At 42.4% G+C, this 21,585-nt stretch overlaps 1 protein-coding gene across 5 annotated transcripts in view; it reads right to left on the bottom strand.

Annotated features, from left to right (window-relative positions):
• Positions 1-15,833, bottom strand: part of NRIP1 (nuclear receptor interacting protein 1) — a 79,946-nt gene extending 64,113 nt beyond the window's left edge. For 3 of the 5 annotated variants that reach the window (XM_055701530.1, XM_055701528.1, XM_055701531.1), the window contains exons 1-2: positions 15,673-15,833; positions 8,615-8,699 (exon numbers count right to left, since the gene is read on the bottom strand). The gene's annotated coding sequence lies outside the window, so the exon portion shown is untranslated. Of the gene's footprint in view, positions 1-8,614; positions 8,700-15,361; positions 15,590-15,672 lie in introns of those variants that run through there. The other 2 variants (XM_055701529.1, XM_055701532.1) reach the window with 2 other exon arrangements.
• Between the last annotated feature and the right edge of the window lie 5,752 nt (positions 15,834-21,585).

The raw sequence follows: 21,585 nt of genomic DNA, 5'->3' as shown, positions 1-21,585 counted from the left end.
GAAGCATGTGCAGTTTTCCTCAAAAAATAACAACAAAGTCAGAAGGTAAGAGACACAGAAATAGCGTGATCATCAGCACAAATATTTTAAGACTTGCTTTATTGCTAAAGTTCAGTTTTGCAGAAACAAAACACAACTGGCATTTGCATAGATGAGGCTCTGAAGACCAGAGCTAGAGGAACCGTAGAGCACTGTAACCCAAAATACCCAGCATTACCCCAAAAGTTGTGTCCAAATACTGTTCATCTCTCCTACTGCGCATTAGAATACTTTGAAAACAAAACCAAAGCAGGATAATGCAAAAGTCAAATTGCCTGGAAAGCCTGAAGGACACACTGAACAGACCCTTTTCCCATTTAGGGGATTCATACTAGAAAATGACTAATGATAATATTTGAGGTCCAAAAGATAAAGTTTGGGAAAACGGCCTTTTATGCATTTCAGATCAAAAACCAGTTTGGCTATATTCGTGCTGAGATAGCCATAGGCATATGAAAAACTAGCTTTAACAAAAAAAAAAAAAACCACACTTGTGAGCAAGCACTCAAGACCGCTCTGTTGAAGAGCTGTATCCAAAAGGAACGATCAAACTTTCATGTTTGGTGCTGCACTCCAAAGACAAGCCAGAGTTCAGTAAACAGTATATGCGGTTCTGCACAACCTTGTTATCTTTTCATCTTGACAGTTAAACCAACGTGGAGGAGTGCAAAGAGGTTACAAAATGCTATCAGCACGGTTTATTAAATGTTCCTTTTGCATTTGTTTTGAAATGGGATAAAACTTAAGGTAGCAGAGAATTAAACACCAGTAAGTTGAGAGGATCAGGACTGATTCTTGAGATATCATCTTGACCTCCAGCAGCAAGAGGAAATTTTTCTTCAAGAAATTTTGCACTTTTATGGGGCCACTGTTGAGCAGTCTGAAGCAGACTTGCTCTTAGTATGTTAGCAAAGAAAAAGTAAATGGCAGAAGTGCATAGATTCTTCCCTTTTTTCCCATAATTACAGCCTGAAGTAACAGATAAAGAACACTGTTCAGCTCGTTTTGCCTTTCCACCCCATAACCATACACAACATCTCCATTATCAGGGAGTGAATTTCACAGACTTCAACATAGCATCTTGGAGTTCAGATGAAATTATTGGCTTTACTGAAGTCAACAGCACCATTTCTTCCAATTTCAAAGGTGAAAGATTTCACACTTAGCTGTGGCATTCCTCCTCCCCACCACTTTTAGATCATTACATTCTAGTTTTGAAGTTTAGCTTCTTACATTCCTTCTCATATCTCATCCATGAGAGATTTTGTTTATCTCTCATCTAGAAGCACCTTTAGATTACTTCAAGTAATGATTGTTATGAATTCAAGGAAAAAAAAAAAAAAAATATCAAGCTATTGCCCTAGCTGCACATTTAGGAAGCAGAGACTAGAACCTGAAGCCTTCAGTTCTTCCAAAAATGGGAGGGAATGATGCTCTTGGGCAGGGGTCCTCAAACTACGCCCCGCGGGCTGGATACAGCCCCCCAGGGTCCTCAATCCAGCCGCCGGTATTTACAGAAACCCCCCCCCGCCCCCCCGCCGCCAGGGGCTGGGGGGGAAACCAAGCAGCCGCAGATGACTGCCTGCCACTTCACCCGCGCGCTGGCCCCCTGGTTAAAAAGTTTGAGGACCCCTGCTCTTGGGTATCTCCACAAGCTAGAAATATTCAGATAAGGCTATTCATTCAATTACTCAGCCTTTAAAGGATATTCTCATTGTTGCTTAATTTAGCACATAAAATTATAGTAAGCAGAAAGAAGTTAGCTACCTCGAACAGTGAGGAGCCCATCCATGTACCACTTGTTACATGAAGAAAAATGGCAGAAGCAAGTACTCTGCAAACCAACGCCAACACAGCCAGCAGCTCTTGTTGCCCAAATGATTCCAGAAAGTGCTGTGCATTAGGAGTTGTTTCCAATTTTCACATAGCTTTGTTCTTCCCCACCAAACTCAGCCCAGTACAAGACTGGCAGAATTGGACACCATCACCCACCGGGGATGTCTGCTTCTCCGGCTGGGAGCTGCATTTCTAGAAAAATGGCCACAAGCAGGAGATGAAAAAGGTGTAAGAAATAAGTTGGTTGGTTTGCTTTCATTTTTTGCATGATGCTTCTCATGTACTCACCTTTTTGATGACTACAAAATCTCCAGAGTGAACGGAAAAAAACCCAACACTCAGGCAAGCAATTTTTTCCATAAGTAACTATATTCCAACAAAGCTGAGGGCTACAGACTAGAAAATGGTAGGCTTGGCCCTGTTCTTTCTACTGCCTGAGAAATGAAGGCAGAAGCCAGTAGCTTGATGCTCTTCCCTGTTTCAGGCTGCTTTTTCACCTTATTTCGGCAGCAGTGGGCATAAAGACAAAAGAAACACCAAAGAACAAAGCATGAATCCCATTCTGGCAAAAAGAGGGAGAGAGAACAAAAGACTTAAGTGGAAGTGGATGGACTACTTATAGCAATTACTGTTAATTATTTCTGCACTTCCTTCCTTAATGTAGCTCCTTTCCTTCACAAAGGCCTACAAATAGTTCTGAGAGGTTCCCTTCCTAGAAAGGAGAGAAAGGAAAACTGTAATAAGACTATGCAATGAAGATACAGTTTCCCAATAATGCAAGCTACAGGAAACACATGGAGGTCAAATAAAACTATTATTTGCCTTTTCAAACACTATTTTCTTCAGCTGCTAAATAAAAACATTATGAAGCCATTTTACACAGTAAAATTTAACCTTATATTAACCTTCCATATTAAGTAAACAAACCTTTCTAGCCAATAAGCATCTCTGTGAACTCTCCAAGATGATAAGCAATACCTTAATTACATTCATTTACATGACTTTGAAATTGTTCCAGACCAAAGTCAACAACTACAAGGTCAGAGAGTATGGAAATCTAAAATAAGGAGAAATCCATAGTCGGCCCGTTCACAGAAGCATGATGAGGCATCCTTTCTACCCAGTTTACAAAGGGTCAGGTACACCAGCCCACTGCTCACCTTTTCATCATTTACATGGAACACCGAAGACCAACTGCATCCTTTCTTTTTCTGAAGGCTACTCAAAGTTGAAAACATTGGACACTTTAGAATGGGTTTTAATGCCTAATGGCCAATCAAGCTGTATGAATATCCTATGCAAACATTTTATATTCTGACTGAAAGGCACAATACAAAAGGAGAGATACGTTTTAAAAATGCAGCCGATAACACTGACAACTACAGAATATTTGGTACAGTGCTGTTACATTCAGTAATACTGAACTGCAGAGTTTTGCTAAGATTTATCCAATGAGGAAAGTGGAACAGTAGAAGAGAAACCACCATACTGACTCTACAGCGCTGTACTTCATGAATTGCGCAGACTAGGAGAGAAGCCCAAGCCTAATAAAAAAGTCACTGCCCAGACTTCCACTGTCATCAACAAGACTAGACTATATCCTTAAGATAAGAGGAGAAAACATCCTGCGTTTAGTCCCAAGTACAATCTTCATCATGCTACCTGAAAACCTTCATTATGCCATTGTCTGTGCCATGCTCGGAGCAGGAAATGCTAGTTACGCTCAAGCAGCAATTACAAAGATGTTGACAATGACTGTTGCAAGAGGCTTCATTAAGTACGTTCTGCCCTGAAACAGCAGAAAAGCAGACGCAGTGTCCATCCCATTCCCAAGATATTAGATAATGGCTCAGGTATGATCAATAGTAATCAAATTAGCCAAAATAAAGCATGCATGCACACTGCACTAATGGATCGTTTCAGGATTATATTTTGTGTATTATAACCACAAAAATATTACAGATATGCATATACAAAAATCTAAAGTACAGCTTTTGGACTTAGGCAATCCCACATCAATGCACTACAGCTGACAACATTTTCTTAGTATTAAACTAGATAAATCTCCCCGCACCCTCACTTTACTAGCCAAGCACTTTTTCCACAACTCTCAAGCCAACAGCCTCCTGCAATTTAAGTATGATTTAGTGCAACAGAAGCAATGAGTATTATAAAATTTATGCTTGTTCACCTTCTCTCCCCACAGAGAAGGGCAAGATGTTTTTTCATGTAAATATGTATTAGATCCAAATCATTTAAATAGATATTATTCCATAGAGAACATGATGCTGCATATGCCCATTTCAGCTCCATGTTACTAAATAAACTGCAAGATAATGATGTTGCCTTGCTCATCCTAAAGGACACCGAAAATATTTCTAAGCATTTCAAACAGAAGTAAAAGGAAGAGACTTTCACAAGAACAAAAGAAAAAACTAAGGTGGCTCTTACAGAGCTAGATAAGGTGAAGAGAATTTACTCAAATCACAAATTAGTAAATCTCTTCAGGAACAGGCCACAGCCGTTAGAGCAGAAGTACAGCTAAGGTACATGGAACAGACTTTATAGTATGAATATCAATTCATTACTATCTTCAGTTTTTATTTTTATTTTCTTTTAAACAGAGCAAGGAAAAGATAATCATGTTTGCAAGGAGAAAAACCAAGAAATTTTAGACATAAGTAATTTAAAAAGTTAAGGTAGGAATGTTAAATGCAAGGCGCCGAATGTTAATTTCATGCCATTTTATTTCTCAGTTATATTTAGCTACAAGTGTCACTGCTTGAATGGAGGAGAGAGGGAACACAGGGAAAACTTAATGTCTTTCAAAAATGAGAGCTTTAAGCGTTACTTTTAAGTGAGCACATATCTCACTGCTTTTCAGGAAATACAAAAGGAAGTAATCTGTATGTTACCACAAAGTACATTTATAGTTAACAATTTAACTCAAAATCATGTATGTATTTAAAAAGCAAGGAAGACCTTCATTGGTCTTGAAGCTATCACATATCATTTGGGCCACAGTCAGTTATCTTACAATACAGTCTGACCTCTACTTGATTTTAAAATAGGATAATCACCTTCAACTATGTATGAACCTTGAACATTATCAAAAACAGTTTTATTGCATCAACGATTTATTAATAGTCTTATATTAATAGTAATGTAGCTTTGACTTTACAAAGTCATAAAGATGACGAGAAACACAGTCAAGACTTAATTGTGCTACCTATTTTATTTTAGACTTATAAGGCAACCTCATGATACAATCAGAAAAACTATCCAGAGAGTAACAGCTACCAAGGAAAAAACCAACAAAACGCATAGGTATCATCTCAGTTCAGCAGCGGAGCGGGAACAACGCAGAGAGCGTAATGAAGTCAAGATAAATACGGAAACCTTTGAAATACTGACATTCTCCTTTAGCCAACCATGCCCCAAACTGGAAAACTGCTCGTGCCAAGGCAGGTAACCTCCAGACAAGCACATGAACAGCAACTGCTGTAAAGAAGAGGCAAGAGCCTTACGCAGGAGCACATTAAGCTAGATTCCCTTTCCAAGCAAAGCACTGCAAAATGACCAAAGCCTACAGGCTCAAGTTCAAAACAAACCTGATGAAGGAGGAAGTGTTCCTCCCAGACCTTTCTGGTTCAAAACACTTGCCGCAGCAGCCCTGCCACGTTCTTCATGTTGCACGGTCACTTTTATAGCTGTTAGCCCCATTACAACACAGCTGACAGTTTAAACAAAGAGCAACTAAGAAAGTACAATATTCTGTAACTGGCATTTACAGCATCGGCCTTGGACTTCTAATCTGTACAAGACGGGCACACAAATCAATCTATCAGCTCATAAAGGTATGCTTTTTAACCTCCAAAACAGATGGGATTGGCCAGAAATGTCTGGCATGTCAAACTGCTAATCACTGCTGCCCTTTGCACAAAATAACCCACTTAAGTTGAGGCATGGTTGCACTGTAACAGACATTAGTCTGTGGGAAACCCATTTAACTGTCACATACTCCCGCCACTCCTGCTCTCCCTTAATTAAGCCTAATGCCTTATGCTTTGACCTTTTGTTCTAGCCTATTAACCCTATCTAGTACAAGTTCAAATATGTTAAACTTAAGTTTGCTGTAAAATATTAAATGCCAAGCTACAGAAAGAATGAGGGACATTTCTCTACACTGCAATCTCTTTACCAAGCTTCTTAGGCTAACAAAATGGAAGCACTAAGTTGGTCCCCAAAGACAAAATACATCCAAAAGCCAAGCAGTTTCACAGGGGGAAAAAAAAAAAAAAAAAAAAAGTGGGGTTTCTTCCACTTGCATAGCCTACTTTTCCCTCTTCAGAGGAGAAAAGAAGGGATGGGGAAGGGGGGAGAAGGGAGTGAAACTTCAGTTTGCAACTTCATATCCTCAGGCTTTCAGGTTTTTATCCAACAAGAAAAGCACGTATTATCAGCCAAGATCATACAACAGTCATTTGCTGTTCTCTCAAACCTATCATTAAAAATAAGGCATAATTGGTTTACAGTGTCCAATTCCTCCTCAATTAAAGGCTGCCTCAGCCAACCTGGCTCACGCTGAGTCACAACCTTGTTCTTTGACAAGACAATCGCAGCTGAGAATTAAAAACTAATAGTAAGTGTATCTTCTCATGAGTTGCATCTTTTGAAGTTTCTCAGACCTGAACAGTGAAGAGAGCATAATTTATCAATTTTATCTTACTGCTACAGACTTTTCCCTTGATGGAAGCTCAACTTGGCATGACTGCCTTCCCCTCTTGTGTCTCTTACTTTACAAAGGTTACACAGTATGATCAAGATCAACAGTTATTTGCAAAGCAGTACTCTTTTAGATAAAGACCATCTTAATGGTCCAGAAGTGCGACTTAAAACAAGAAATCTAATTCCAGTGACAAAACCAAACCTCTGATCAAGACAGAACTCTACTGCACTTCACCCTAAAGCTATTCACAGTGGTATGCAAAGCAAATGTGTATACCAACACAGGTATTTACAATTAGTTCTTACAACCAATAAACAAATCTGTTCCCTCCCCGACAAAAAAAATCAAGACATAGCACGTAACTGCTCTATAATGTTGGTTAGCAACGGAAAAACCTATGCAAACTGTGTCAGGGTTGCCAACCACGTATAGACAAACAAATTTTCTCAAATCTTTAGCTTAACCACCTAACTGACCAGCTCAATGTCTGGTGTAAGACCCTTATTTACAGTTTACACTTCCGCAACTCTAAGTAGAACTGCTTTTAAACAGAGGTGACAATCTTAAAACAAAGCTTTGAATCACTTTATTTTTGAAGATGTGAAGGACTTAAAAAACCCTGACTGCCACAAAAGCAAATGCCTATGAAGTTCAGTTAAGGCTGTATAAGTGACCATCTGCTCCTGAGCACAATTCTCAAGTTTTAAATAGCTGATTAATTAATAATGTTTTAATTCCAAAGTGTATATCTTACTGATTCTGAGACCAGCAAGTAATACAATTAATCTTCCTGTAAATACAATTGCTCAGACAACTAAGCAGCACTACAGCAATGCCATCTTTTTCTGAGGACTCAAATAGGAAACATTAGGAGGGACCCGAGGAATGAATCCCTCATCTTGATTTCCCTTTGCTTCCAAAACACTGATTGGATAAATGCAAAGCTCCTCAATTTAAAAAGTGCATGTATTTCCTAATGATTTTACTTTGCCATATTCTACTGTACCAGAGATGCTCAAACAGCAGTACACAGACCAATGCTACAGCCACATGCAGTCAAGCAACACATGGATTAATAAAAAAAAAGAAAAATACATCCTTGCATCTGCAATCTGTGTCATTAGAACTAATATGTGAGAAGTTTTGCAGGCTGGGATTTGGTATGACTGCTTACAGCTTCTGGACCTTCCCTACTAATGCTCAAACGTTGCCACTGGAGGCAATGCAAATGAGTCCTAAGAGAGACCAGAAACAAAACAACAACTGCTTGTCAACCATTACACGCCCAAATTGTATTCTTTATGCTCATCAGCATTCTCAAGTTCTTAGGCATGCATCTAGGCCCACCGAGTACAGTGGGGCTACTCAAGTGAATGAAATTACTCACAAAGCAAAGTGCATATACATAAGCAATCACTGGACAACACTCAGGGAATTATTCCCCAGTATCAAAGAAAAATAGGATTTAGGAAATGGGAACCAAGGGAGCAGATCCAAACAAAATGACAGCGGTGCTAAATGTCTACAAGCCATTGTAATGTAATATCTAGTAATGATTTCACTGTGACAGTCCCTTGCCACAGAAGCTCAATTTGGATCTGTTTTATTTAAAAAAAAAAAAAAAAAAAAAAAAAAAAAGAGAGAAATGGTAACAGTAAGTTTTATTTAATCTTCTCTTTCACTCTGAAATTACATGTAAATCAAGTTCTTCTCTATTTAGCAGCCACCTCCCAAACAAGTAGGCTAAATCTTCATGACTTACCAGTGAATTCCATACAAAAAGTTCAAACGCTACTGAAATAATTATTTCTCTTTAATCAGCATACACTAAATAAATAAAGAAAAGTCTTACAGCAAAATAGAGGGATTAACTTGAAAATTTATCACTTAAACCATATTACAATCCTAGAAGACTTACACATAGCAGACAGTTGTCTGACAGATTTGGCAATATGAAGAAGAAACCCCAAACCAAACAGACAAGGTAAATAACCCCAACAAATTATTTACCTTGAAAGTGGTCCCATCAGGAAAGCTCTTCCTTCAGGAGTCCAAGGATGCATTAATTTTCTTCCTCAACAATTCCATGTTTGATCTGAAAAGAACAGCAGAAATCGCCCTATGAAAGTCCACGTACCAATTTTTCCTATCCATTGTCTCTCTACCTACTCTCTTAATTGCTGTTGTAAAGCAAGACTTTGTTTTAGCTAGCAAGATCTGCAAACAACATTTTTATTTCAGATGAAAGATCTAACTCTCAACTTCAGAAATCAAAAGCTTCTGAACAGAACCATCAGTAAAACAAGCAGAAAGCAAATTGTGTTGTCTAGACTTGTACTAAGTGGACAGTATTTCTGCAAGAACAAAATCCATGTTCAACTGATTCAAAGCCATAGTCTTCTTTTGCTTCCTATCATTCAAAAAACAGCTGTCATACAAAAGCCTTCCTTCCTATTTAGAAATTACTGATACTTCCACTTAATGAATGTCAAAATCTTATTTTGTAAAGAGCCCCTATTAATTTAAATATATAAACACACAAGTAAGAGAGCATAGTATAACTGGTGAATGTAATGCTGAACACCACAAAATTAGTTAGAAAAAACTAAACCAGTAGAAATTATAATATTTGCTCTTAAGATATTTAGGGATTAAATAGTATATAATACTATAGTTAGAGTACGTTACCCACCACAAGCATCACCATAAAAATTCTACTCAGCACTTCTCTGTTATTCCTAAATCAACTTTTGCTAAAAGATGCAAACTTACAGCTAGCCTAGATCACCATGATTTGTATTATTTCAGCCTTGTTCTTGTGACTAGCGTCATTATTAAAGATTATATTAAATTTTCTGTCAGTCAGTTACCACCCAAGCAGCAAGTTTATCACGCATAAAGAGTCAAACATAACAATAAAATACTAAAAAACAAACAAACAAAACACACACTCACAACACAGACTTTCTCCCCTGTCTGGCTGAACTTTCCCCTCCCCTTACCTGGCAGAGGAAGAGCTCCTTTCTTTTCCACACCTTTAAGCTTGTTCTCACAAAACCCACGACATACAAAAGCTTTTTAAACACAGAATTTCTCTAGCAGAGAGGACCCCAAAGAGAGTATGCAAAGGGGAGAGGGGCAGTGGGGGCTCTCAGCAGTTCCCCCTTCTGCAAAACCACTTGGGTTAAAGCCAGCTTAGAGAAAACATCTAACTCTGCAGTGTGCTCCCTGGGGAAAAAAAGAAGAAAAAAAAGAAAAGAAAAAAACCAATACAGGTGTCAACAGACAGGTCATCATCCAAAAAAAGACCTATTCAAAGCTGTCAGGTACATGAAATAACAGAATCATGCTGGACTACTGCCAGCATAAAACCCCAACAAAAGTAATGTATCCAATTAAGTTGAAAAGTAAGTAAATACCCTGAAATACTACCTGCATATACAATTTCAAATCCTTCCCCTACATTCGTCGGGGAAGGAAGAAAAAAAAAAAATAATCAGTTTGCATCACAGAACAGTAGCCAATCCTCAACATTTGGATTCCAGGCTGGGGATAAATCCAAAGCTATCACTGCGGTCAAAATAATGAGAAATGATGGGTACAGTGACAAAGGTGGTAATAAACATAGTTCAAAGCCTTCCCAACCCTGTTTCACTGAAAGGGCAAATAAGCTGGATGTGGAATCTTTTGTGACCAAAGGAGAAATGGGACAAGAGGACCCCCCTTCCTGCAGAAGGAAGTAGCACTCAGGAAAAAAAAAAAAAAATATATATATATACACCTTTTCAATCCACCCTAATTTGAGAAAAAATTGATTTCAGTATTTCTGTTCTATATAATAGATGCAGACAAAACACTTTCTACCAGGGGGGTGGGGGGGCACAAGGAGAGGGAATGGACACACCAAACACCACCACCCCACATTGTATTCCTATCAAGGTTCACTGTATAGGCAAGATTTCCTTTAGGTCACCATTAAACAGTCTTTTTTGCATTGTTCCAAGTGACTACAAAAGGCTTGTAACAGTTCAGAGAAAAGAGAACAAAAGAATTTGTTATTTTTGGGGGAAATGCCGTATTTCTTCAATGATGTTTCAAAAATAATAGAAGAATTTTTAAAAGCTTTTCCAGAATACTACTTTATTCCCAGAAACATCAGATCTGGATCACTTGTTTTGCACACCTTATAGATTTTTTTCTAAATGTTGATTTGTTTCGTATTATAAATTGCTGAAAGTGGGATAGGTGATGCCATGAACAATACCAACAGACCAATCTCCTGGGCCAAGAACGATCATTTCTTTCTACCTCTGAGGTAAGCCCTGCCTTCTGTATCACTGAAAAAGCCTTTCCAATTTCCTTCCCCACTCCATTTTCATAGTGGGGTGCGGCACAGAGAAGGAGAAAACTCGTAGCCACGACTTTTAGTTTGCTGTGAAAAAGTCAGCACTGGAGCAGCATAATCAGCCTAGCACCACGAAGAACAAAAATACTGTTCTGCGAGCGAGACGTACTGCTTAGGCACGTTTCTACACAGAAATTCATTAAAGTGCTTCTTGGGGCAAATCAAATACTCCCTTGTTTGTTTTCAAGTAATAGTTTAGGTCAAGACTGGAACATGTTACATCTAGTGCCTGACCTCTCATGATGACTCCCTCAACTTACTTTTTCGCAAGGGGGAAGAGCAGTCCATCAGAAGTCTTCCCCAACACTGAGATTCTTTCCTACACCAAATTCAACCTCTTAAACCAGTGACTAATAGAAGGTCTGTAGCGTCTGCTTTTAATCTGATTTTGTCTATAAGCAAAATCGGTTTTCCTCTGCTAAAGACCTGCTATTTAGAAATAAGTGGTATGAAAAGAGAGTTTCTCTCAAGACAGGCAATTAAACAGGAGCAGTGAGCTCCAGTAACAATTTCAGTAAGAGAAGACTGTGCCAGGAGGGGTCTGACCCAACGTAAGATGGCTAGCAACTGCTCCTTCCCCTTTCTGCACATGAATATTTATTTACATGAGTCTTAGTTCCTATTCTCCTTCTTCAACCATCAAGCCAAGTGACCTGCAACAGACAGCCAAATAAATTACCAAATTAATTCTTTCAAGTGCTAAATAGGTCCGTTAACACTTCTAAGTATTTGAAATAAATAATCCAGAAACACTAAAGCACAGGCATTCATCTTTACTGAAAGAATCCCTCTGCCTGCTTCTTCTGAGGCAGATCTTCCCAACGGAGAACTCCCAGGAAGTTTTTACGCGATCACAGCTGTCCACCCGAAGTCCTGCCTGCCCACCACAGCGCGCTATTTACTGATCCGGTATTTTCAAATGCAACTAGTAAATCCCTAAGGCCGCAATATCCAAAAGCAATGCCAAAAGCCTTTTAAATACTCTCCCCGTAACTTTCCCCAGGCCTGCCACAGGCCGGCCAGCACAGCGCAGACGGTGACTGTTCTTATCGTTTTGGCCTGCTGGCAGGAAGAAAGAGCAAACCACAAGTGCTGTTACCATTAACCTTTTTGTCTTTAGTTTCAGGCTGCTTAGGCAGACTTTCAAGTTTACAGGCTTTTTTTTAAATCTTTTTTGTACATTTGCGCATACTCTTTCATACCTTTTCCTTCTGCTCAGGCTTCATTCCCTACCTACATTATCTTTCCACTTGCTTGTCATTAAACCCCCGCTGAGCAGTAATGATTTATACTTCAAGATTTGCACTTCTTGTCCCAAAAGGGTATTTATCCTTTTTTAATCCGTAGGATAGGTATCCTATTTATCCCACCTATTGCTCTGTCACCCAGCCCATCGCTCAGCACGTGTCACCCAGCAGGTGGAAGATCAGCCAGGCTGAGCTCAGGCCCCCCTGCCTCAAGGACCCCCCACACGTGGCAGCTCGGCCACCAAAGCCCCACTAGCAAAGGGGCTTGTGCCCCCCCTGCCAGGTGCCCAGCTGGAAACCCCACGCTCTCCCCAGTCCCCCTTCTGGAAACCCCACGCTCTCCCCAGTCCCCCTTCTGGACCCCCTCCACTCCCCATACCTTCACATACAGGAAAAAAAACGCAAACCATCTGGGTTTTGAGGTTCAGGCAAATCCTGAAAAGCTGTTCTAAAAATTAACAAAATTTTACAGCCCTTGTGCCTTCTCCGATAGCCCTGCAAGGAGGTTTCAAGCACAACCCTTGAGCAAGACAGCTGACTGTGGGAAATGCAACTCCCTGGCTTTGCCTTGGGCAAGTTTATACATGTGCTCGGCACAACGCAAAACATAGTTGATCTTTTAATATAGTTATGTCCCACACTGTCACTGGTAAAATTAACAGTGCTCTTACTGCTAACAATAATACAGTTGGTATTACAGAAACCTTCTGCCAATGTTCAAAGCCAGAAAAATAAAGTTAGCCCTGAAAAGACAAAATAAGCTTTAAGCAAGCAAACCTTTGTCAATTCTTTTAAACCAATCCCACATTAAGTAAAACCTACAGGCAAATATGATCACCGTAAAGTTAATTCATGTTTGAGTTTTATAACCTTTAGTGAATCACTTCAGAAAAAAAGAAAAAAAGAGAAAAAAAATTCTCCTTGACGCCTTTTACAGAACAGATTCGCCCCAAACACAGCTATCAAACACTGCTGGTGATACAGCCAGTGCTGAAGTCACCCATTTAAGTTTACAATATAAAAATATTAGTTCACTTTTACTTCTTCATCAACATAGTTTTTATGGGTATAATAAATTTTGGTTAGCATGTCTTTCACTTTCGAAAAAGAAACAAGCACAGGCAGCAGAGAGGAAGGGCAAGTTTTCATCTGGCAATTTTCTACCACAAGACTAACAGAGGGGAGAAAAAAAATAAAAATCCATCCAGTCCAGTTTGGCATTTCACAGCATCCTGTATTCTGTGCATGCACGGTCTATGGAAACCTGAAAACGACTGACAGCTCTTGCTCACTGGGTAGCTCAGAACCGTAGGCAGGTCCAACAGGAGGTCAGATTTCACCCCTACCTGAAACACGCAATCACTACTCCTTACCTCTCCCATCCCACTCCACGGGAAACGCATGCCCTTACGTACTCATTTCACTCATGACAAACTCACTGTCTTGCTTTGGAGTCAACGTCAACGCTATCTTGAGAGACCATCGATAACATAAGTCCAACTTCTCGACCACAAGTTTGTGAGGACAGTTGTCCCAGACAGCAGAAGCCCCAAAACTGCCTGAACATCACTCCAGACGATAACTTTTGCCCTCCGAGATGTCAACTTTTGCTGCCCGTATAGCGACAATTACGCAGATGCCATTAAATCAGACTTTTAACCACAAGATATGCTCAGCTCAGAAAGCTTTTGTCACACGGCATCTTGCCATGTCACTTTTTAGTGTGTTCAGTCAGCCCTAGAAGCAGTAAATCGCGTTTCGATATGAAAGAAAGATGTTTTCTACCGCTCGCTCAGGGATACACCACCCCCTTTCCACAAGCGACTGCTTCTTCCCCACGGGTCTTCGTAGGCTGGATTCGCACTCTTTGTTAAATAAAGCTTTACAGTATCTCTGAACATTTATAGTGCCATGACTCAGTTAAATTCTAATCAGCCTGTGAGCTGTTAGACACTGCAGGCAGGTCCCCTCAAAATAAAACAAGGAATAATACAGTCTCCAGATTCCAGAGAGATGAGGCAGAAGGGGACAACTTCCACTTCAGCTTTCCTAACACCACCAGAATCCCAGAGCCAGAAATCCCACCATTTTTTTCAACATCTTCAACACGTGTCAAGCATTTCAGCCGAATTCTTCCTGAAATTAAAAACCTAACCGACCGCCAGGATCCACAACACGGAGGGAAGAGAAGGGGGCAGCGGTGGCGCAAGGCTGCTCGCATGTTACACCAGGCTGCCCCTCATTTTGCCCACACGCCGTTTCTTTGGGTCTCGCTGCCTTCCAACTTCATCGCCAGCTGCCCCTTACAAAGCACAGCCACCATCAGCACGCTCCGCAGGGAGAAAGGGTGGGGGATCACCTTTAACGGGCTTCAGGGACACAAAAACACGTCTGGAAAAGTAACCTTTAGTCTAGAAAGGCAACAGCGACGTCCCTGAGGAACCCGAAGCGATGAGAAGGCATCTTTGGGGGAAGCAGGGAGCCGAGCGGCGCGCTACCGCCGAGAGGCAACGGGGAGGCAGGCGGCTGCCGGCGGGCAGGTGGAGGTGGGGCGGGCGCGGCGGGCGGCGGGGGGGGAGGCGAGGGAAGCGTGGCCTTGCCCGCAGCTGCTGTGGAGGCGGCCGGGCGGCGGGAGGCGAGCGAGGCCGCGGCCGGCGGGGCCGGGTCTCCCCGCACCCCCGGCGCCTCCCCGGCCGCCGCAGCCGCTGCGCACCGAGCTTGCGGCGCTTTAAATAATTCACGGGCGCACACACCGGGAGGAGGAGGAGGGTGTCCCTCCGAAACGGGCTCCGAGGCTCGCGGCCAGCGCTGGGGAGAACAGTGGCGGGTCTTGGGGGTAGCGACGAGTAACTTTTCCGTCCCTCCAGCTCCCCCAAACCCACCCCGGCCAGACAAACTTTCGGCTGGCACCGGGGGCGGGGGGTGCCGGAGGGGCGGCCGCCACCGGAAACGGCCCCCGCCGCCGCGGCCACCCTCGCGCCGGGCTCACCCCGGCATTGTTCCCCGCCGCCGCCTCCCCGCCCGGCAGCGCGGCCCCGGCCCGCCCCGCTCGGCCATTTCCCCCGCCAGCCAGCGCGGCCGCCGGCGGGCGAGCGCCGCACTCACCCCGCAGCGGGCCCGCGCACCCCCCCCCGCCGCGGCGGCGGCTCCTCCCGGGCGGGCTGCCTGGTGCCCGCCGGCCGGCCTCGCCTCCGGGAGAGGCTCCGGCGGCGGCCCCCGCGCAGGCAGCGGGCGGCCACGCGTGCCGCCCCGGCCCAGCGGCGAGGGCTCCGGCGGCCGGTCCCGACGCGCAGGTCCGGGCAGCGGCGGCTCCTCACGCCGAGCTGGGCGGGCGGGTGCCCCGGCTGGAGGGCAGGACGCGCCGCCCCCGCCCCCCTCCCATCCCCGCGCCCATCCGCCCGTCCCCGCGCACATACACGGCGAGCTCCGCTGCGCTCCTCTCCGCGCCCCTCCGCGGCTCGGGGCTCTGCTGCAATGCCTGTGAGGCTGACTTTCAAAGCCTAACCCGCAGCCGCGATCCTCCCCGCCTTCCACCTCGCCCGCCGCGGCGCAGCCCGGCCCCTCCCCGCACCGCGCCATTCATCTCTCCAGCCAAGTTTCTTAACCCTTTTCTAACCCCGGGCGGGCGGAGGGGCGGGCGGGGGGAGGGCAGCCCCGCACCCCCCGCACCCCGCCCGGGGGAGCAGCCTGCGGGCCGGGCTGCCGCTAAACGCGTCGCACGTACGCAACTCGCGTCGCCTCCTGCCCTCTCTAATTAATCTAACTGAAGGCGCAGAGCCCCCGGGAAACAAACTTACGAGCGATAGCACCGGAGGACCCGTATTTAATGAAAACAGCGGTGGCTTAAAAATAACACCTTTTTTTTTTCTCCCTTCTTCCTTCTGTTCGCTCTCAGAATAGCGGGGGGGGGCTCCTCCAGTGGTTACCATTTCTCGTCGCTTCAGAGCTTGTATTTTCAGCCTTTTCCCCGCAAAACACGCGCTGGAAACTTTTTTTTTGTTGTTGGTATTTTTTGGAAGAGCCGAGCAGCGGCGGCCGACAGCGTACGGCGGCGCCGCCGGGGGAGGGTAGCGGCCGCCCCGGCACCTGCGGCTGCTCCCGGGGGGCCGGGCGGCCCCTGCCAACACCCCCCCCCCCGGCCCTGTCCTCACGGCTGCCGGCATCTCGCCACCCCGCGGCCTCAGCCCCCCGGTCGGGCGGCGCGGGGAGGGGACGGACCCTTGTGGGGGGGAGAGACCCCAGGATCACGATCTGCCCCCCCCCCTTTCCGCGGAAGCAGTTCGAGAGTGAGGGCAAAACAGCTCCCCAAAGCCATGCTGCTTGCCCACGGGGTAATAAATCCTATTTGGGAGAAACCCCAGCCTTGGGTAGGGCTCCCAAGAAGAGCCAGCCCTCCATTTTTGGTCGGTGGCGCCCCTGCTCGCAGGAGCCGCCTGACGCGCCCAGCCGTCGCTCAGCCCTCATCCCGCCGAGGCAGAGCACCCGCGGCCAGGCCCGAGCGCGGCCGCGCAGGCCAGGCTGCCCGGGCCCTGTGTGACCTTGGTCACATCTTCTGTGTGCCCCTGTGCCAACAAATTATCTCGGCATTTGGTGTTTGCCAAATGCCACACGGAACGCTTCGTGAGACTTCCAGAAGTTAAAAGACTGAGAAAAGCGAAGCAAATGTGTTTCCAAGGCCCTTCTAAATGGCGTGATAGTATCTGTATTAATATAGGCCAACATTTTAGTTCTAAAATTCAGGTAAAATAATTATGAATGGTGTATTCAAGCACCTTTTTTTGGTAAAAGACTAATAGCATTAAAGAATGCAGGCATTTCCACTTAAAAAAAACCAAAAGGGAGTCACATTTGTGAAAAGCCAGATATTTTAACCTGGAGATACCATGAATGAAAGTAGATGTAGGAATGTTAAGCAAAACCGCTTTCACTTTGGAATGTACAGATTGTGTACAGGCTTACAGCAGCGCTAGTAATGTATTACTTGACCTATTTTTTTAAGCCAATGAAAGATGTAGGTTAACTTCATCATCGTGTGTTTTTAACCACTTTCTTCCAGAAACACAGCAGCATTCTCTAAAGCTACTGCGTGTCACAGTGTTTAGGCAACCGTCTCTTCTTTTGAAAGCGTAAATCTCATAATATAGCATGATCATATATCCATTAAAACAGCAAGTCTTGCTTTTCATTTCCTTAGTAGGCTCATTAGCAAATTCTGATTGTAAAGAAATTATCTTTAAATTTTTTATTTCATGAAGAATCTTTATCTCAAAAATTTCTCAATGCCACGCAGATGAATTATCTAGGGAAAAGGAAATTTTCTCATTACTGCAGCAATTTAGCTGCTATTTCAATCAAGGGTGTCTGTAGTAGAGACCTCTTTCATGCTTAACCTTAGGGAGTATATTGTGTAGATGAGAGACCTACAAAATGAGGAGTCTTGGACAAGCAACAGAAGAAATGCATGTTTGGAATATTTGTTGAAACGATTGTTGTTAGGTAACACATAGTTGCCTGAGGACACAAGTTTCAGTATGATACAATCAACTGAGACTGTATTAAATAATATAATGTATGGATTTAGCAGGTCATTTCCAATGCTTAATACTCACTGAATTGTGCCATTTGCTCATATGTACTTAAACTATAAGAATTCAAACAATATTCAAAATGCTTTGTACAAGTAAAGGAAAAAATCCAGCATACAGTGAAATCAGTCTCTCAAGAACCATGAAAGTATTGATGTGTATTTGCTGGTTCTTCCCATGCAGTCTGCAACCAAACCTGAACATGCTCTCACTCTCCAAACATAAAAGATGAGCCTCTACCAATGTACCTGTCAACCGACCAGCTGTGGGTGGTACCCGTACCTGCACTTAGTTATAGACGTTGCAAAAGGGGAGCTTTTTTCATTTTTTTTTCGTCAAGGGGAGTTCATCGCTATAAGGTGCCTGTAAATGGAAGGCCAGTTATGACAGGAAAACATAATCTGCCTTTGGATCAGTCTTGGAAGAGAAAAACCACATTTGTAGAGAAGTCATTCCCAGAATTGCAAGCGTTTAGTGGAGAGCTGTTGGTACCGTACTTTGGTAATATCGATGAACCATTTGTTTTTGTACTCATAAAAAAACATATTAATACACATGCGCATGTTCTTCTAAACTGCTGACTGGAAATCTCAACAGAAAAGTATGGGTTTGACCTAGTAGGAATTCTATCAAAATCAAAATATAATTGTGGTTCTGACATTCTTGAAGTACAGAATTAATCTGTGTGACCATTCCAAAAAAGGTTAAATAATGGTTGATGTACCCCAGCTTTTTCTTTGACCACTGTGATGATTACAATAATGCATTTAAAAATTATGAACAAAGCTACAGTTCCAGTGACAAACTCTGTCTTTGTCTTGCTGAAGTAAAAACATGTAGGTCTGTGCCATGTGGTAACAAGACACGTATTATTTTCAAAAAGATAATGAAAATTATATTACACGATTCCCCTTTTTAATGCTACACATAAAGTGCTTTGAAGAGCTTGGGAGAACAACAGTTGCTCATGTTTTGATTTTCCTTTAAGGCTGTCTCAGCCTCTCAAAAAACTAACAGCTCTGAAACCACCTTTTTCAATCAAAATAATTAAGGCCTTGCTTTATGGCATCCAGTCATGGTATGAAAGGCTTAGGATGTGGTCAAGAAGCTAGCTAGCTTTACAGAAATTCATTTCCAGACTAAATCTTCTGCTAAAAGAGTTTGTCAGCCTTACATAGACAACTAATGAAATTCCATCCTTGACTCAGCCTAGTTCAATTCATGTAATATGTCAGATTACCTACTATTTCGAAGGTGCCCTCACAGAGGATTAAATCACCTAGTATCCCAAAATTTATGTAGGCACACAAAATAAATAATAACATTAAAAAAAGAATCGATATTATTTATTCAATAATTGACTTCAAAGGAGGTTTGCCTAAATAAATGATAATCATGTAACGGTGTTCTTCCATAAATCTGAAGTAGGAAAGTGGAAAAGTCTGCCTTTCTTCAGGAGCAGCATCTAGGACTAACTGAAATCAATGGGAACACTGCAAGTGTTATCAGAGGGAAAACAGGTCCAGGGCAAGCGTTTCTGCGGGGTGTGCCATAGAGCGTATCCTGGTTTGTTCATGACAGTAGCAAGTCTGCAACTGTTGGAGGTGGAGCTGAATTACTCAGTCACATGTAAAGGGAAGGTTAATATACTTTTTATATAACTGAAAGGTATCAAGAGTACATACCGCTTGTTACTTTATCCACCTACATATAAAATGATAAAGGTATTTTTATGCTTACATAACACATTCCCCACCGGAGCTGATTTCTGCTGCCTTTTTTTTTTTTTTTTTTTTTTTTTTTTTTTGTATTACACAGTTTACTTATATTTGTACAAGCATTTTGAAGCAGGTCATCGGAAAGAAATGTACCCTTAGCGCCTCAAGTTTTTGTTTTGGTTTTTGGTTTTTTTTTTTCCTGCATTATTTAAAAGTAGGCTTCAGATTGTGAGTATTTGATCTAAGAGTAATAAGCGAAGGACCAGATGCTACAGTCTTTTCAATTACAAAAACATTTAAAGACAGCTGTACCATATAAACTCTCATGGAGGAATCATATGCTTGCAGCATCTGGTGAGTTTTGCCCATGCCTCTAGCACACTGTATCTGTTCTGAGGCATGAGCTAGGGTGAGGCTCACTTTCCCATATGCATCTCTGGGGTGGGGGTGCGCATTTTTTGACCATCGACAGGAAGTAACACTTTGAGTCTTACATTTGGTGGCAGGAAATGAACATTACTTTCAGCCCCTGTAACACCTTTCATGGAAGAATCAAAGGGGTGTATGCTAAGTCAATAGGAACACATTAATTATTTTACCAGAATAAAATACTGGTGTTTTCAGTCACAAGAACACATCCTGTACTTGTGAATTTTGTGCAGTTTCATCCCACTCACACAAACAAACATGAAAAATGTACTTCTGCAAACATTGCTCTGATGAGTCACGTTCCTGGTAGTGTGAAGGCATGTCCAGAAAATAATGAGCCTGGAGTCACTACTTGCAAATTGACATGAGAAAGTACTGGTAGAGCAGGTAAAACACTGTGAAAACACTGTTGCCACTTGTGGGTCAACAGCGATGAAAAGACAGCATTTGAGAAGGTTGTACGCACGTAGTTGAAACTGTTCAGAACATGCATATTCCTTTCAGACTTTGTATTTTCCTCTTTTCTTTGACAAAGATGTTTCCTGTATAAGCAATAACAGATTGAACAAGGACTGAAGAATTGTGCCCTCTCTCACACTCTTGAGTTCAGAAGTTACTCTCAGTAACTATTGTTTCACAGCCCCGTTTTTCTGGCTGGCTAACATGGAAACTGGATAACCCTTTGTCGTGGATCTCATGAAGACACAAGCCATGTTGTTGAAATGGTATGCTCTAAAATAAAATGAACAGTATGTACAAATTATGCATATGGTGATCTGGCAGCCCATACCAAACTGCAAATGAATTAAGTTCTGGAAAGGACCGATGGGAAGCGGCTAAAAAAACAAAGCTAAAGCAACTGGTGTTTGCCCTTCAAAATAATAGAGGTACTGGGCAAATGTTTTAAAATATTCAAACACTTTAATTACATATGAAAATTGCAATAATATTCATCAGTACAAATGCTTTTAAGTGCTCTTACTCAAGTAAATGAAACTGCTGCGTTAAGCTGAACTGTGTATCTCACGTATTTTTGTTAAATATATTTACCTCCCCACATACCAGCTTATGAAGACAACCTTTGATGGAAAACCAGTAATATAAAATACAAGTTATTTTAATACACTTAAGCTATGGTTCTATCCATCCACTAACTTGGAACAGTTACTTGAGTTACATTAAGTCAAAGTTTTCATGTCTTTATTCTTTTTCTCCTTTTATAAGAAAATTAATAAATAATACAATATTTTATTTAACAACAAATAAAAGGAAAAAAAAACAAGTCCCGATTTATTTTATCTGATTTCAGTTACACCAGAGTGTAAATATCAAATCTCTAATATGGCATGGAGGTACCTTACTTTAGCCAACTCAGTCCTCATACCTCATGCCTCAGAAGAATGAATGTTTTGTTGATGAAATAATACAATATCAGTATTTTAAAAGCCAGAGTAACATATTTTCTATTTGTCTATAATGTGGGTTTTTTTGTCTAAGTTGCTGATTGTTTTCTTTATTTTTTTCATTGTGAGAGTTGAAAGGAGAGGTGAAGGAAAGAGGTCAACCTCTGAAGATTACTGCAATTCAAAAGTACTGA

Source organism: Falco cherrug, chromosome 2 (assembly GCF_023634085.1).
Source record: "Falco cherrug isolate bFalChe1 chromosome 2, bFalChe1.pri, whole genome shotgun sequence".
In the NCBI taxonomy this organism is placed as follows: domain Eukaryota; kingdom Metazoa; phylum Chordata; class Aves; order Falconiformes; family Falconidae; genus Falco; species Falco cherrug.
This window is presented reverse-complemented; position numbering and strand designations above follow the sequence as displayed.